The sequence below is a fragment of the Mesoplodon densirostris genome, chromosome 10 (genome assembly GCF_025265405.1).
Source record: "Mesoplodon densirostris isolate mMesDen1 chromosome 10, mMesDen1 primary haplotype, whole genome shotgun sequence".
NCBI classification, from domain to species: Eukaryota; Metazoa; Chordata; class Mammalia; order Artiodactyla; family Ziphiidae; genus Mesoplodon; species Mesoplodon densirostris.
The window spans coordinates 34,838,077-34,853,243 of NC_082670.1; the positions used below are offsets into that span (position 1 = coordinate 34,838,077).

Here is a 15,167-nt window from a genome sequence, read left to right on the forward strand (position 1 = left end):
GGCATTTGGGAAGTGACATCAGGAAGCACAAACAAGGGAAAGGGGAAGTGAGGCAGGGAAAAGAGAAAAGCAGGTCTGGGAAATGCTCATGAGCACGTTATTGTGGGTAACGGGGGCTCAAATCCTCTGAACAACCACGTGGAACTTGTTTCAGAGTTGTCCTACGAGGAGATAAGGAGGTAGAGGCATTTATCTACTGACTCCCCCATTGGTTGAAATTTATCCCTGGAAGTGTTAATGCCCCTGCACTTCCAGATTACACCTGCTTAAGTCAGAGAAATTTCTATGATGCAGGAGAAAGACATCAGGCATAGAAGAGAGACACATGTGCTTGAGCAACACCTGGCAGCCTGTTACACTGTCTACCCTATTGATAAGTGAACTTAGGTGGACAGAGAATATGGGTCAGTTGTCAACAATGTCCACTACTTTCCTAAACTCCTCCTGCTCTTTGCCAAACATTGAACTTGCTCATTCCTATCACCTATCCTACTTTACATGTTCATCAGTATACTTTATTTACATAGTTTTTGTATTCCTCTAAAAATAGTTGTTTCTTTTTATTATTTTAATCACTTAAATTTACCTATATGCTTATCAGTTTCCTTGCTCATCATTCCTTCATGAGCCTCATTTCTTTCTTTGTGAATTAATTTCTTTCTTCCTTTAGTATAAGTTGTTTTCATCATCTGAATTTTTTGGTTCCTAGATTTGGATAATGAGTTTGAATGCTGAGATTGAAAAGTACACCATCTATTTCATTCCTGAGTTTCAGACAGCAAATAGCAAGAGTTTTCATACAGAAGGATCTAGGTAGTTCAGCAGTTTTTTCAGTGTTTGTTAATGAATTTAGTCTTTGCCTTTCTGAAAATGACTTGTTTCCCCATTCCTGAATGATAGCTTGACTGGGTATAAAATTGTAGATTCATTGTTTCTCTTGCTTCAAAGATATTATTCAAGTGTTGTTGATTAGAAGTCTGCTATCTATTTATCACTTCACTTTGGTGATATGTCATTTTTCTATTTTTTTTAACTTAACCTCAAGATTTTATTATCTTCATAACACCAGAAGATGAAGCTTAGAACTGAATTACTTGGCCCTTTCTCTTCTTAAATCCTCCCAGTTCAAAGTGATTGTATCCCTTAATAGCCAGAATTCTTTGATCTGCAGCCTCAGGATAATCTTTGTAGTTTTAGCTTTTTCCCAGAAAATTGGCTTAGTCTGCCCACCATAGCCACTCTGCTTCCTGTCATAATGCCACTTTCCCTGGGCATATGGATAATCCTTGCCCTTCTTGTACTGTGCCACTTTGTGGGGTTGGAGCTTGCCACACTTCCTACAGAAAATCCCACCGGTTTTAGGCATGTTCACCATGTTTGTAGGAGCACTATTGGCACAAAAAGCTGAGGTTGTTTCAAGATGTTCTCTCTGTTTTTGTTGTTCTTCTGCACTTCAGTGTGTCTTAGTGTGCATCTATTTTTATTTATGCCACTCATGATTGCTGTAATCATAAAGCCTGTCAAAGACTATAGATAAGGAAAGTCTGACTAGATTCTGCCAAAACCTTGTGGTCCAAAGACAGAGGAAAAAAAATGAAAATAGAGTTCAGCCAGACACTAATGAGATGAATGAACAAAATCAGTTGCAATCTGGTTGGAGGTTGAAGAATTCAAATGATAAAATCTCGTCATCAGAACAGAAAGAGGTTACAAAAAGTATTGTGTGGTTGTGTAATTGGAACAGGAGGTATCAACCCCACCTGAAGGGTATAGATTTGGGGTCTCCTATAATTTCAAGATTACTGAAACTGGACTCAGTATGTCAATCTGTGATGCAGGAAAGACCACACTGGACATAGGCAGCTGCAGGTCTGGCATCCCTGTACCAAATGTGTCTGTTCAATATGCACCTCCAACTTGCCTCAGGTGACAAGCATACTGTCATCATGAGTTATTGGATCAGGAATTTAAAGTCACAGTAAACCTTACTGGGTTGTGTTTCTTAACCCCAGAAACATGAAATTATGAAATATTTCAAACCCATGGCATTAATCATTTTGGGTTACAATCAAGATAATCACTGTGTATGGCATTTAAAATACTTGTAAAATATAATTGAATTTGGCATATTAAAATGTATGACAAATTGGCCTGCAATTCCAAATTAAACGCTTGATTTGAAGTTGAACGGTGTAAGTGATTTAGTTTATAAACAGTGGTAGAGTGGTTAAAAGAACTTGCATTAGAGAGTTGTTTGATAATGTGGGAAGGATTAGCTTATTGGGTCATAAGTTCATTGAGTTTAGATATTCCAATGTCTTAAAGAAAATTGAATACATTAATGTATGCATATTATTTGAAGTAAAGGTAATTAGTCTGTCCTATTCAAGCTTACTTAACATTAATTAAAATCTAATTCCCTTAAGTAATCAGTCCAATTTATGTTAAAGTTTCCCTGAAAATTATTTCTATTTTATATAAAATTTACTGGATTTAAAATCGTGTAATAAAACTTATAAGATGGGGGCTTCCCTGGTGGCGCAGTGGTTGAGAGTCCACCTGGCGATGCAGGGGACACGGGTTCGTGGCCCGGTCCGGGAAGATCCCACATGCCGCAGAGCGGCTGGGCCTGTGAGCCATTCCTGCTGAGCCTGTACGTCAGAGCCTGTGCTCCGCAACAGAAGAGGCCACAACAGTGAGAGGCCCGTGTACCGCAAAAACAAAAACAAAAACAAAAACAAAACTTATAAGATGAATTTAGGAGTTTAAGAAAATCTAGACTTTTAAATTTATAATTTCAGTAAGTAAAGTTTTAAAAATCAAACCCAAATAAATGAAAATAAACTTCTCTGTGTACAAAAGCTGCCCTTGGGCATCAAAAATATCACATAGAAACTAAATCTAAGGATGCATGCTCTTTATCAGTGTAACCTCTTATTCTCTAATCTCACCTTCTGAAATTCTTATTGGGTATAAATTGGACTTTTTACTCTTTCATGCCTCTTTTTTTTTTTGCTTTTTTTCTTTATCCAGAGTACAACACATAGGTATAATTTAATTTATCTCTTTATATCCACAATTTTGTCTTCATCTGGATCCAATATACTATTTATCCACTGGAGAGTATTTCTCAATTTCAATGACTGCATATCTAATTTAACATCAGAAACTAACCTTGTTCCTTCTCAGAGTCAAACTGCCTCCGTATTCTCAAAGTTCTTCCAACTGCCAGTAGTTCACACAGTGTACAGGTACTCTGCTGAGCTCCCTAAGCTGGCTGGAGGCCTGGGATTGCATTGCTTCACCTTCCACATGCCAAGGTGTCTGCACCACGTTGCTCCTCTACTTCTGAACAGAGGATCTGGTTTCCTGAGTGACATCAAAGGATGAACAGTGCAACACCTATGGGTTAGCTCTCCATGGAGTGGACTTGAGCAATAGGAAATGGGAAACAGGAGGGAGCTGGGCAGATAAATTCTCCTTCCAATCAGAAGTGCCGTTTCTTTTTGAAAACCTTCCAGAGAAGTCCTGGGTGCTAGGCAAACAGACAGTGGCCAGCTGTCTCTTCATGGCTTATCAAACGGAGACCAGCACTGTAACGCATCATATCACCTTGCTTCACATCTTTCCTTGCCCTACTTCCCCTTTTCTTCCTTGCCTTCATCTCAACAGGCTTCATCTCCTGAATAAAAGATCAGCATCCTAATCCTTGCCTCGGGCTCTGCTTTCTAGAGAACCTCAGATAAGGGAGTCTTTGAAACTTTTGTTTGGTTCTTTTTGAGAATCTCAATCTTTCATTATGTTTTTTATTTTTTTATTTTATTTTATTTTTTAAGCATCTTTATTGGAGTATAATTGCTTTACAATGGTGTGTTAGTTTCTACTTTATAACAAAGTGAATCAGCTATACATATACATATATCCCCATATCTCCTCCCTCTTGTGTCTCCCTCCCACCCTCCCTATCCCACCCCTCTAGGTGGTCACAAAGCACTGAGCTGATCTCCCTGTGCTATGTGGCTGCTTCCCACTAGCTATCTATTTTACCTTTGGTAGTATATATAAGTCCATGCCACTCTCTCACTTCGTCCCAGCTTACCCTTCCCCCTCCCCATGTCCTCAAGTCCATAATTCAAAAAGAGTCATGTACCACAATGTTCATTGCAGCTCTGTTTACAATAGCCAGGACATGGAAGCAACCTAAGTGTCCATTGACAGATGAATGGATAAAGAAGATGTGGCACATATATACAATGGAATATTACTCAGCCATAAAAAGAAATGAAATTGAGTTGTTTGTAGTGAGGTGGATGGGCCTAGAGACTGTCATACAGAGTGAAGTAAGTCAGAAAAACAAATACCATATGCTAACACATATATATATGGAATCTAAAAAAAAAAAAAGGTTCTGAAGAACCTAGGGGCAGGATAGGAATAAAGACACAGTCGTTATGTTTTTTTTAAATTCTGTTCTTTAATGTGATAGCTATATCAGCCAGAAATTATAAAATATTTAAAATAACTATCTTAAGTTGTTGGAAATCTAATCCTGCTCCTCATATTGCTAATGCTCACTCATGGTGGAGTATTTCCTTGTTTGTTCTGCAATTTTGGATTGTGAGTTCATCTTCAGCAGGGCTATATTGAAGAGAATCCTGAGAATCCTTAGCTGAGGGTTTGTCCCTCCCAAGAGGACTTGTATTCACTTTGTCACAGATATTATCAGCTTGGGAGTTCTCAGCCACAGGAGTAGTATAAATGCCAAACTCTGCCTTCAGTCTTAAGGGATCTTTTCCCTTTATCCAGATACAAGTGAAGATGGACAAGCTTCCTTTATATCTCTCTTTGCTGATGGTTTGGCTTTTAGTCCCCACCTTTTTTCTAAAGCTCTTTGACAATTCTCAGCTTTATGTTCAAAGGCTCCATCAAATTCCCTGGGGACAGCTACAGTGTGAAATCAAGACTACTGCTCTGTTTTTTAGGTCTCTCTCCATTTTGCCCCTAGGATTTATATTTTTTATAAACTCAGCTATGCAGGTAGAAGACTATTTTCTATACTTCATCATACTTTTATGGTATTTAATAATGGAAGGTTTTTGGGGTTATCTAATCTGCTATAATACTAGAAATGTAAGATCTGGTCTGTCTTTAATAACTGAAATGGATTGAAGTATTACTATCTGTCAAGCACTATTGTAAGCACAGTAAATGAATTAACTCATTTATCCTCTCAACAACTCAGTGAGTGGTAGGAACTAGTATTATCCCCACTGTGTTAGTCCAGGTCCTCCAAGAAGCAGATGCCAAGATCAGAATAAGTGTGCCAAGATTTTATTAAGGAAAATGCCTGTGAAAAAGGAAATGAAGGGGAGCTGGTAATGGCTGAGAGAGTCACTAGACCACAGCCCAAGACTAACACTGAGTGAAGAAGAAAGAGAAGGAAGGTTGGTAGAAGTGTCTTAGACTGCAGAGCAGTCTTAGTGAAGTTCATCAGAGCTCAGGGAGGGAGTTGTCTTCAAGCCAAAGTTAGCTGATGGAGTCTAGTGTCTCCCAGAAATGGGTCTGCCTTGGTCTTCCTGCCATATTACATCATTGGTGGGGAGATGCCCATGGGAGAAGTGGCTCTGTCACAAATGTCACAGTGGATTCCAAAGTGCAGCAGCAGGGGCCCTCAGCCAATAAGCTCCCAGAACTAGAAGGTCTGCCAAGTGCATCCTCGTGGCCACCCCACCCACTTTGTGGATGAGGAAACAAACACAGAGTCTAGGTAACTTGCTCAAGGACACACCACTGGTACATGTGGAACCAGATTTCAAACTTAGGTTGTTTAGCTCCAGGATACAACTTCTTGACAACTATGCTATGCTTCAAAAAAAAAAAAAAAAAAAAGATTTTATTGCATTGGATCTTTGTGTAGAAAGAATATTGTTAAACAATTGTGCATATGGTTTACATGTGTTTTTTCAGAGTTAAAAAAAGTCTATTTTTAATCAGATTCTACAAGAGGCTCTTTAAGACGGGGGAGAAAAAGACTTTCAAAGTTTGAGACTTTCAAGGGCAGTCACCTATGAATCTGACAGTGACCTTTAAAATGTGACTGTTACTGGAAATTCAATGATTGATGCATTGTCCCTCTGTTCTCAGTCTGGTTGATTGCAAATTAATATTGTTTCTCACAGGGCATCTTTATTTTTCCCTCTAGTCCCTCCTATGATAGAACCATCTAGCTGCCTACTCAGTATCCAACTTTCCTCCTTCATTACAAATGACCAGTCCCGAAAAAACCACCACCAACAATAAGCCACCTGTATATCCCTCCCTTCCTTTGTAAGGATGGCCATCTAACTTCTAACTACAAGTAAAAATTGTTGGGTGAAACTTTTAGGAAATTTTCTTAAAAGAGGCTGACTCAACTAGCTTGTGACTTGTATCATTCAGAATCCCAGCAAGGGAACAGCTGGCACACTATGTATAGAAATCATGAAGGATAGAATACGAGTACAAGATTAGGGTCAGCCAAGCTGTTATCTTTATTTCTGAACTGGTAAGGAGAGGGTCGTGTAGAGCAGACTGCCTTGAGAACAGTGGCCTTCAGGTAAAAAGAGGCAGCCAGCCAGATGTGACTTTGTAGAAAGGGAGTCAGGGGGAAAGAAATCCTGAGCTCATTCTCTTCTCACATTCTCATCTCCTTCCATGGATTGTATTGGCTGAACCCATCACAACGCCAAGGGCAAGAAAGCCACTGATGTAGCCCACACAGGCCAGCTTGCTGAAACAGAGAGCAGATAGAAAAGCAGAAGGGCAGAGAGATGCTCTGAATTAGGATAAATAGGAGAGAGCAAGCACATGCACTGTTGCCCCTCCTCCTGTCTTTGGTATATGGATATGATGGCTGGAGCAGCACTGGCCATTTTGCTACCTTGAGGCAACCTTCTAAAGATGGTAGAGCACAAATATAGAAGAGGCTTGAGTATTAATGACATAACTGAACAGCTACATCAGCCCTTAAATGCTCACCCAGACATCTTTTATGTGAGAAAAATATAAATCTTTGTCTTAAGTCACTATTATTCAGATTGCTTGTATTTGTAACTAAGCGCAATTCTCAATTATATACATCCCCACTATCTGAATTTATGTCTTCATTTCCTGCACCCCTACCACCAGACTTTTGTCATTTCTTCTTAGTTGACAAATGGCCTTTTGTTCCTCCCGCTTCTTCAGTCTCTGCCTTGTTGCCAGAGTGATCCTTCTCAGGCAGTTCAGACATAGGGGACCCCCGACAGTGGTTCTCTCTCAGGGAGGGAACTTGGTGTCTGAGGGTCAGGGGTTGGAGGGAGACTTATTTTTCACTGTATTCTCTGTTTCACAGTTTGGATTTTGTATTGGGTATACACATTACCTAAAATAATTGAAAACATAGTTCTCTGAAAAAAATTAAAAGACTAATTAAAAATAGTCTGCCATGTCACTGTCTTTGACAGGATTTTCGAAAGGGCCTTTGGAGTCCAGCTTCTCCACTTCTCCCAGTAATAATATCTTATCAACTTGAAGATGAGCATTTCTCACATTTTAATACCCCTGAAGTTGACATTCTTGCAATTGCTGTTATCCATGTGGCAGCCACAATGTAGTTGTTGTTGTCTGCCTGTGCACAAACATTAGATGTTAACCCACATTCAAATTGTCTTGAAACGGTCTGTTGACTAAAATGTACAGGATTTGCAGTTGACCAGTATGCCACCGGAAATATGAATCCTGATAGTTGTCTGCAAACCTTCTATTTGACAACTGTTAGTAAGATCAATAAAGACCCAGCATCAAAGCTTGTCAGATGAGCATCAGCAGCTTGAAGGAAAATCCCAGAGACAATAGTAGAGCCCTCTTAAGAATATTACCAAAGCTGCTGATTCCCCAGAGAATGACGGAGTGTGGAAAAACTCTGACATCAACTCTCATTGAAAATAATTCGCTTTGTTGTGCAACAGAAACTAACACAGTATTGTGAAGCAATTATACTCCAATAAAGATCTATTAAAAAAGAAAGAAAGAAAAGAATTCAGAGGACTTGGATTCTGTGGGGAAAAAAATAGGGATTCCTGGGCTTCCCTAGTGGCGCAGTGGTTGAAAGTCCGCCTGCTGATGCAAGGGACACGGGTTCGTGCCCCGGTCCAGGAAGATCCCACATGCCGCGGAGCGGCTAGGTCCGTGAGCCATGGCCGCTGAGCCTGCGCGTCCGGAGCCTGTGCTCCGCAATGGAAGAGACCACAACAGTGAGAGGCCCACGTCCCACAAAAAAAAAAAAAAAAAAAAAAAAATAGGGATTCCTTAACCAATTTTTAAAAATTTAAGTCAGATTTACTGAGGTATAATTTACATATCGTAAAATGCACCCTTTTTAGGTATACAGTTCTATGAATTGATAAAAATGTGTAATGTCATGTATCCACCACTGAAATCAAGAGATAGAATATTTTTAACTTTTCCTCGTGCCCCTTTGTATCCAATCCTCACCCCACACTCCCAGCCCTTGGCAAACACTGTTTTCTATCTCTATCGTTTTCTCTTTTCTATAACGTCATGTAGCATTTTGTGCCTGGCTTCTTTCACTTAGCATCATGTTTTTGTATTTATCAGCAGTTTATTTCTTTTTATTGTTGAGTAGTATTCAATTGTGTGATTATACCAGGCTTTATCCATTCACAATAGAAGAATATTTGGATTGTTTCTCATTTTTGGCAGTTATGAACAAAGCTATAAATGTTTAGGTATAGGTTTTTGTATGGATATACAGTTTTATTACTCATGGGTAAATACTTAGGAGTTGGATTGCTGGGTTGTGTGATGAGTCTGTGTTTAACTTAATAACAAACGGCTGAACGGTTTTCCAAAGTGTCTACACCATTTTACATTCCCACCAGCAATGAATGAAAGTTCTCATTACTCTGCAAACTCTCCAGGGCTTGGTATCATCAGCATTTTAAAAGTATAGTCATTCTCCTAGTTTGTAGTGGTATCTCACTGTGGTTTTAACTTACATTTTCCTAATGATGTTGGGCATCTTTTCGTGGCCTTATTTGCTATCTATGTATCTCCTTTGAAGAAGTGTCTGTTCAAATCATTTTTAGTTGGATTATATTCTTACTGAGTTATGAGAGTTCTTTATATTCTGGGTATCCTTTATCAGATGTTTCATGAATACTATCTTAGTTTGTGGCCTGTTTTTCATTTTCTTGACAGTGTCTTTCCAAGAGCAGAATATGTAATTTTCATGAAGTCCAATTTGTCAAGCTTTTTTTTTTTTTTCTTTTATGACTCATGGCTTTTTGTGTCCTATCTAAGAAATCTTTGCCAAAATAGATGAAACAAAGATTTTCTCCTGTTTTTCTGTAGAAGTTTTATGAGTTTTAGGTTTTTACGATTAGGTCTATACTCCATTTCACGTTAACTTTTGTATATGGTACAAGGTATAGGTTAATGTCCAATTGTTTCATTACCATTTGCTGAAAAACTTTTTCTCCATTTAAATGCCCTTTCATCTTTATTGAAAATCAGTTGAACATATAAGTGAGTCTATTTTCTGTTCTATTCCATGGATCTATTTGTCTATCCTTTGGCCAAATCCATACTATCTTGATGGCTTTAGCTTTACAGTAAATCTCAAAATAGTGTAAGTCCTCTAAACTCATTCTTGTTTTTCAAAATTATTTTGGCTATTCTTGTCCCTTTGCTCTTCCTTATAAATTTTAGAATCATCTTTTCCTTTTCTACAAAGAAAAAAAGAAACCTAGAATTTTGGAATTTGGGGATTGTGTTAAACTTATAGATCAGTTTGAAGAGAACTGATATCTTGACAATATTGAGTCTTCCAATCCATGAACACAGTATTTCCATTTATTTAGGTTTTTTACTTCTTTCAGCAATGTTTATAGTTTTAAGCATAAGCCTTTCATATATTTGATTTATCTGTAAGTATTTCATGGGCTTTTCTGGATGCTATTGCAAATGGCATTAATTTTTAATTTATAATTGTTCATTGGTAGTATAAGAAAATAAAATTGACTTTTCTGTATTCACCTAGTATCCTCCAACCAGGATAAACACACTAGGAACTTATTTTAGATTCTTTGGGATTTTCTGCATAAACAATCATGTTGTCTGCAAACAGAGACAGTTTTATTTCTTCCTTTCCAATTTTTATGCCTTTTCTTTTTCTTGCCTTATTATACTGGCTAGACCCTCCAGTAATGTTGAATAGGAACAGTTATTTTTCTTCCTATGTGTACACAAGGTTGAGATATGATAAATCTGTCTAAATAAGTATCAGATCTTTCAATAAATATACAGTAAAAAATCAAAATAATAGAGAGCATTTTTGTCATGGTTTAATTGGCAGCTTTTCTTTTTCTGCAGTGGCACCTAAAATAATGGTGTATTTTCCCATAGATGGTGTTAGAAACAATGAAGTATTGCAATAGTTAGAGCAGCCACATTGCATATTTCTAGACTGTGATGTGAATGGTGCCCTGGGGCTCCATGTTGCGGAGACCCTGATATTAGGTTACACGTGCCTATAGGGGCTTCACTGTTACCACTAATGTCATTTCACTTAACTGAGCACAGGGTGTTCAACTTAAGTGTGAATCAGGACTGCTACTTGGGGTCCCATAAGTCTAGAGAAGGTTAGTGAGCCAGAGGCATCTACTAGATGTTGACCACGATGCAGTTGATCAGGTAACTCTCAAAAACCAAATGGTCTGAGATTTAACCTTACTTGCAAGCTGACAAGTTAGCCTGGCAGTTTGAGGGTTGCTTCCAGAAGACACAGAATGCCTGGCTGGAAACAAGGGACTTTATTACTCATAGCGCAGCAGGCAGCATGAGCTTCATGTTAGCACTGGTTCTCCTTGCCCACCAAGTGCCATGGGGCAATGCAGGGCTGAGCCCAGGTGGATGCTGAGCACATAATAGATTTGCATCACACCTAAGAAGCCCGAAACTTAGGAAACCTCAGTCCTTAAGGGGGCTGCAAGCAAATATGTCTAACCTTTGCCCCAGAGGGATGCACTATCTTTTTAATCCTGGACATCAAACAAATGTGCCCTCTGCTCTGGAGGGAGATACTGTTTCCACCTTCCAAGGATCTGTAGGACCTCCATGAAAAGATAGCCCAGGGTGCTGTCAGTTTCTCTGCTCAGAAAGCGAGACCCATAGTGAATTGTGTCCCAACAGGAACAGGCTCAGTTGTCAACCTGGAAAGTAATTCTGAGTAGAGAGTAATGTCTGTCACTCAGTTCATCCCCATCTGTCATAGTCTTCCTATATGTTCAACAAACCTGTTTCTTCTTTGTCTGGATCCACAGTTTGACTACATTTCCCAACCTTCTTTGCAGCTAGGTTTGGCCATATGAATTGGTTGGCCAAGGAAACATAAATGGAAGTGATGTTACCATCTTTAGGCATGACTCATAAAAATCTCCCTACAAAATTCTCTACTCCCTCCTTCTCCCATCTTTTTCTAGCTCTGGTTGAACGCAGAGAAAGGCAAATTCCTAAAAGGTGGTGGCATCCTATGATGTAAGAAGATTGGGTCCTTGAATGACTTTGTGGAGTTTGCCCCAGTATGCATCAAACTGTGATGTAGATGAAAAATAAACCAATGACTTTTTAGTGGCTTGACAATAGAAGTTAATTCTAGTAGCTAGCAATAGGTATTCTAATACATCAGCCTTACCCTCATGCCATCCCCACATTAAATCTCTCTCCCCATTACATCAGGCCTAAATCGACACCAGTTTACCTGTTTTCTTTTTAATAGCCCTCTATTAGATGTTAATAACATGAGAAGCTTTCAACCCTATTTGCTATGAACATAGTGTAATTTGTGTAGTTTTTGACAGCATACGATGCTACCATCTGGTAGTGCAGGGTTGTACTGGGCACAGGTGAGGGCAGGGGCGTGAGGGGCTTGGCATCTAAAGGGCTGAGGGTCTTTCACCTGGCAGAGCAGGCCTTAGTTACTAACAAAGTAAAGGTGTGTGGGGGGGGGTGGGGGGAGGTGAGCAGGTAAAAAATAGTCTGTTGTATTTATTAGCATCTTTGAGACAGCCACTCGGCCTCCCAGAAACATCTAGGTGAGAGAGGTTGGTTTAGGCCACAGTGGTGATGAGTCCCCATTAGTGGCCAAAGCTAGGTCAAAGGGACCCAAGAAACAGGTTATGTGCTCCCACATAGCCCTTTTTATACTTCAAGGAGTCAGATCCTGCCTGCTGCCTGTTTTATTTTATTAAGACTTTAATTTTTTAGAGCAGTTTTAGGTTCATAGCAAAAGCCGGGTGAAGGTACAGGGATTTCCCATGTCTAACCTGTGCCCACTCATGCACAGCCTCCCCATTATCACTGTCTCCCACCAGAGTACTGCACTGATCCATCATAGTTACCCAGAGTCCATAGTTTACATTAGGGTTCCTGCTTGGTGTTGTATGTTCTACGGGTTTGGACAAATATATAATGACATGTATTTACCATTATGGTATCAGAGTCTTTTCACTGCCCTAAAGATGTTCTGTGCTCTGCCTGTTCATCCTTAGCCAACCCCTGCCCTGCCTATTCATCCTTCCCCAACCTCTGACAGTTGCTGATTTATTTTACCATCTCTATGATTTTGCTTTTTCTAGAATGTCATATATTTAGAATCATGCAGTATGTAGCCTTTTCAGGTTGACTTCTTTCACTTTGTAACATGTATTTAGAGTTCTTTCATATCTTTCATGGCTTGATAGCTCATTTCTTTTTAGCAGTGAATAATATTCCATTGTATGGATATACCACAGTTTATGTATTCATTCACCTACTGAAGTATATCTTGGTTGCTTCCAAGTTTTGACAATTATGAGTAAAGCTTCTAGAAACATCTGTGTGCAGGCTTTTGTGTGGACATAAGTTTTCGACTCCTTTGGTAAATACCAAAGAGCACAATTGCTGGATCATATAATAAGAATGTGTTTAGTTTTGTAAGGAACCACCAAACTATCTTGCAGAGTGGCTGTATCATTTTGCATTCCTGCTGTCAATGAATGAGAATTCTTGTTGCTCCACATCCTCATCAGCATTTGATGTTGTCAGTGTTTTGAACTTTGGCCATTCTAATAGGGGTGTAGAAAAATCTCATTATTGTTCTAATTTTCATTTCCCCAATGACATATGATGTAGAACATCTTCTCGTATGCTTATTGCCATCCATATATCTTCTTTGATGAGGTGTCCATTAAGCTCTTTGGCCCTTTTTTTTTTTTTTTTTGCGGTATGCGGGCCTCTCGCTGTTGTGGCCTCTCCCGTTGTGGAGCAACAGGCTCCGGACGCGCAGGCTCAGCATCCATGGCTCACGGGCCTAGCCGCTCCGTAGCATGTGGGATCTTCCCGGACCGGGGCACGAACCCATATCCCCTGCATCGGCAGGTGGACTCTCAACCACTGTGCCACCAGGAAAGCCCTCTTTGGCCCATTTTTTAAGTTGGGTTGTGTGTGTTCTTACTGTTGAGTTTTAAGAGTTCTTTGTATATTTGGGATAACAGTCCTTTATCAGATGTGTCTTTTGCAAATATTTTCTCCCAGTCTGTGGCTGATCTCCTCATTCTCTTAATATTGTTTTTCACAGGGCAGAAATTTTTAATTTTAATGAAGTCTGTTTTTTTTCAAGGATCGTGTCTTTGGTGTTGTATCTAAGAAGTCATTGCCATACCCAAGGCTATCTAGTTTCCTCCTGCGTTATCTAGATTTTCTCCTACATTGTCTTCAAGAGTTTTATAGTTTTGCATTTTACAATTAGTCTGTGACTGCCTGTTTTCGTAAATGAAGTCATATTGGGACACAGCCACAGTTACTGGTTGACATATTGTCTGCGGCTGCTTTCCTGCTACAGCAGCAGAGTAGGTGTAACAGACACTGTATGACCCACCAAAGCTAAAATATTTACTCTCTGGTCCTTTTCAGAGAAAGTTTGTTGACCTCTGGTATAAAGCCATAATTAAGCTCATTGTGTATATGTAATAACCGAGGGTCTGTATATTTAAATAATTGGATTTAATTCACAGAGCACGTCAGTGGTCAAGCCAGTCAACTAGAACTTTAGATCCCACCTAAGTCTCCTTTTGCCTGCTCATCCTGTCGAAATTCTATGCACATCTCCTTAGCCCAGAGTATGTGTTTGATTAAAAAATAAAAACGTTAGAACATACAGTGTGTTCTATTCCTGGCATCCTTCCTTTCCATTCTTTTCTGTCTCAAGAACCAAGGTGCTCTGAACCATCCTGGAAGAAAAAGGCAAAATAACAATAACAACAAAACAAAACAAACTCTTCCAGAGCCCGTGGCTGAAGGAAAACTGCGAGGTAGTCTCAGAGTTATATAGACAGTTTTGGAGACAGGGAGATGGCCAGTAGCCCCCAGTGGCCCTTCTGCCCAAAGAGCCCAGCTGGACTGACATTTGGGGGGCAGGACACCCAGGCAGATGAAACCCTGGTGATATGTCTCAGATTCCTGAGGCTGGTGTGGGATTTTTGTTTTCGTTTTCTCTTTTTGGTGTGGGTTTTTAGATGTTTACTATGTTGCTATCGAGCCCACTCTGACTTGTCATACATGTGTCATGATGTCTTCATTGAGAAAATAGAACCCGGGAAACCCCTTCCCATCACTGTCTCCCTCTGAGGTTTAAATGCCAATATGTCACCCTCATCCTTTCTTGCTAGCTTTCTCTCTCTAGCTCACTGCGTCTTTCTTGCTGTCTCCCGGGGACACTTCCTGTTCCTCCCAACCCAACCTTCTCTGAGTTCACCTGCAAGTTCAGTCCCCGAACCGCTCCATTTAAGCTTTATCTCTCAGCTCCTTTCCAAATTCCCTGCTTCCCCCACCATCACTTCAAGCCCTCTAGTACCCTCGGCTCACATCTTGCCCAGTTGTCCTCACAGGTACCTGGCAGGCCTCTAACTTTGGATCAATCCTGTTGTTCACTTTCTCCCCTCCTACCACCAGGCTGCCACAGACAATCATAAAGCCAAGAGGCATGAAGCCACTACAGATTTCTCTGCTCCACACACATCAAAACCCCGCCTGAGCACAGCACGCCTTTGAAACCACACTCCCTCTCGGGTGGAACTCAAACCCAGCCA

General features: G+C 40.0%; 1 pseudogene; it reads right to left on the bottom strand.

The window, feature by feature from the left end:
- Positions 1–1,079: 1,079 nt before the first annotated feature.
- Positions 1,080–1,375, bottom strand: LOC132497552 (large ribosomal subunit protein eL42-like; annotated as a pseudogene).
- Between the last annotated feature and the right edge of the window lie 13,792 nt (positions 1,376–15,167).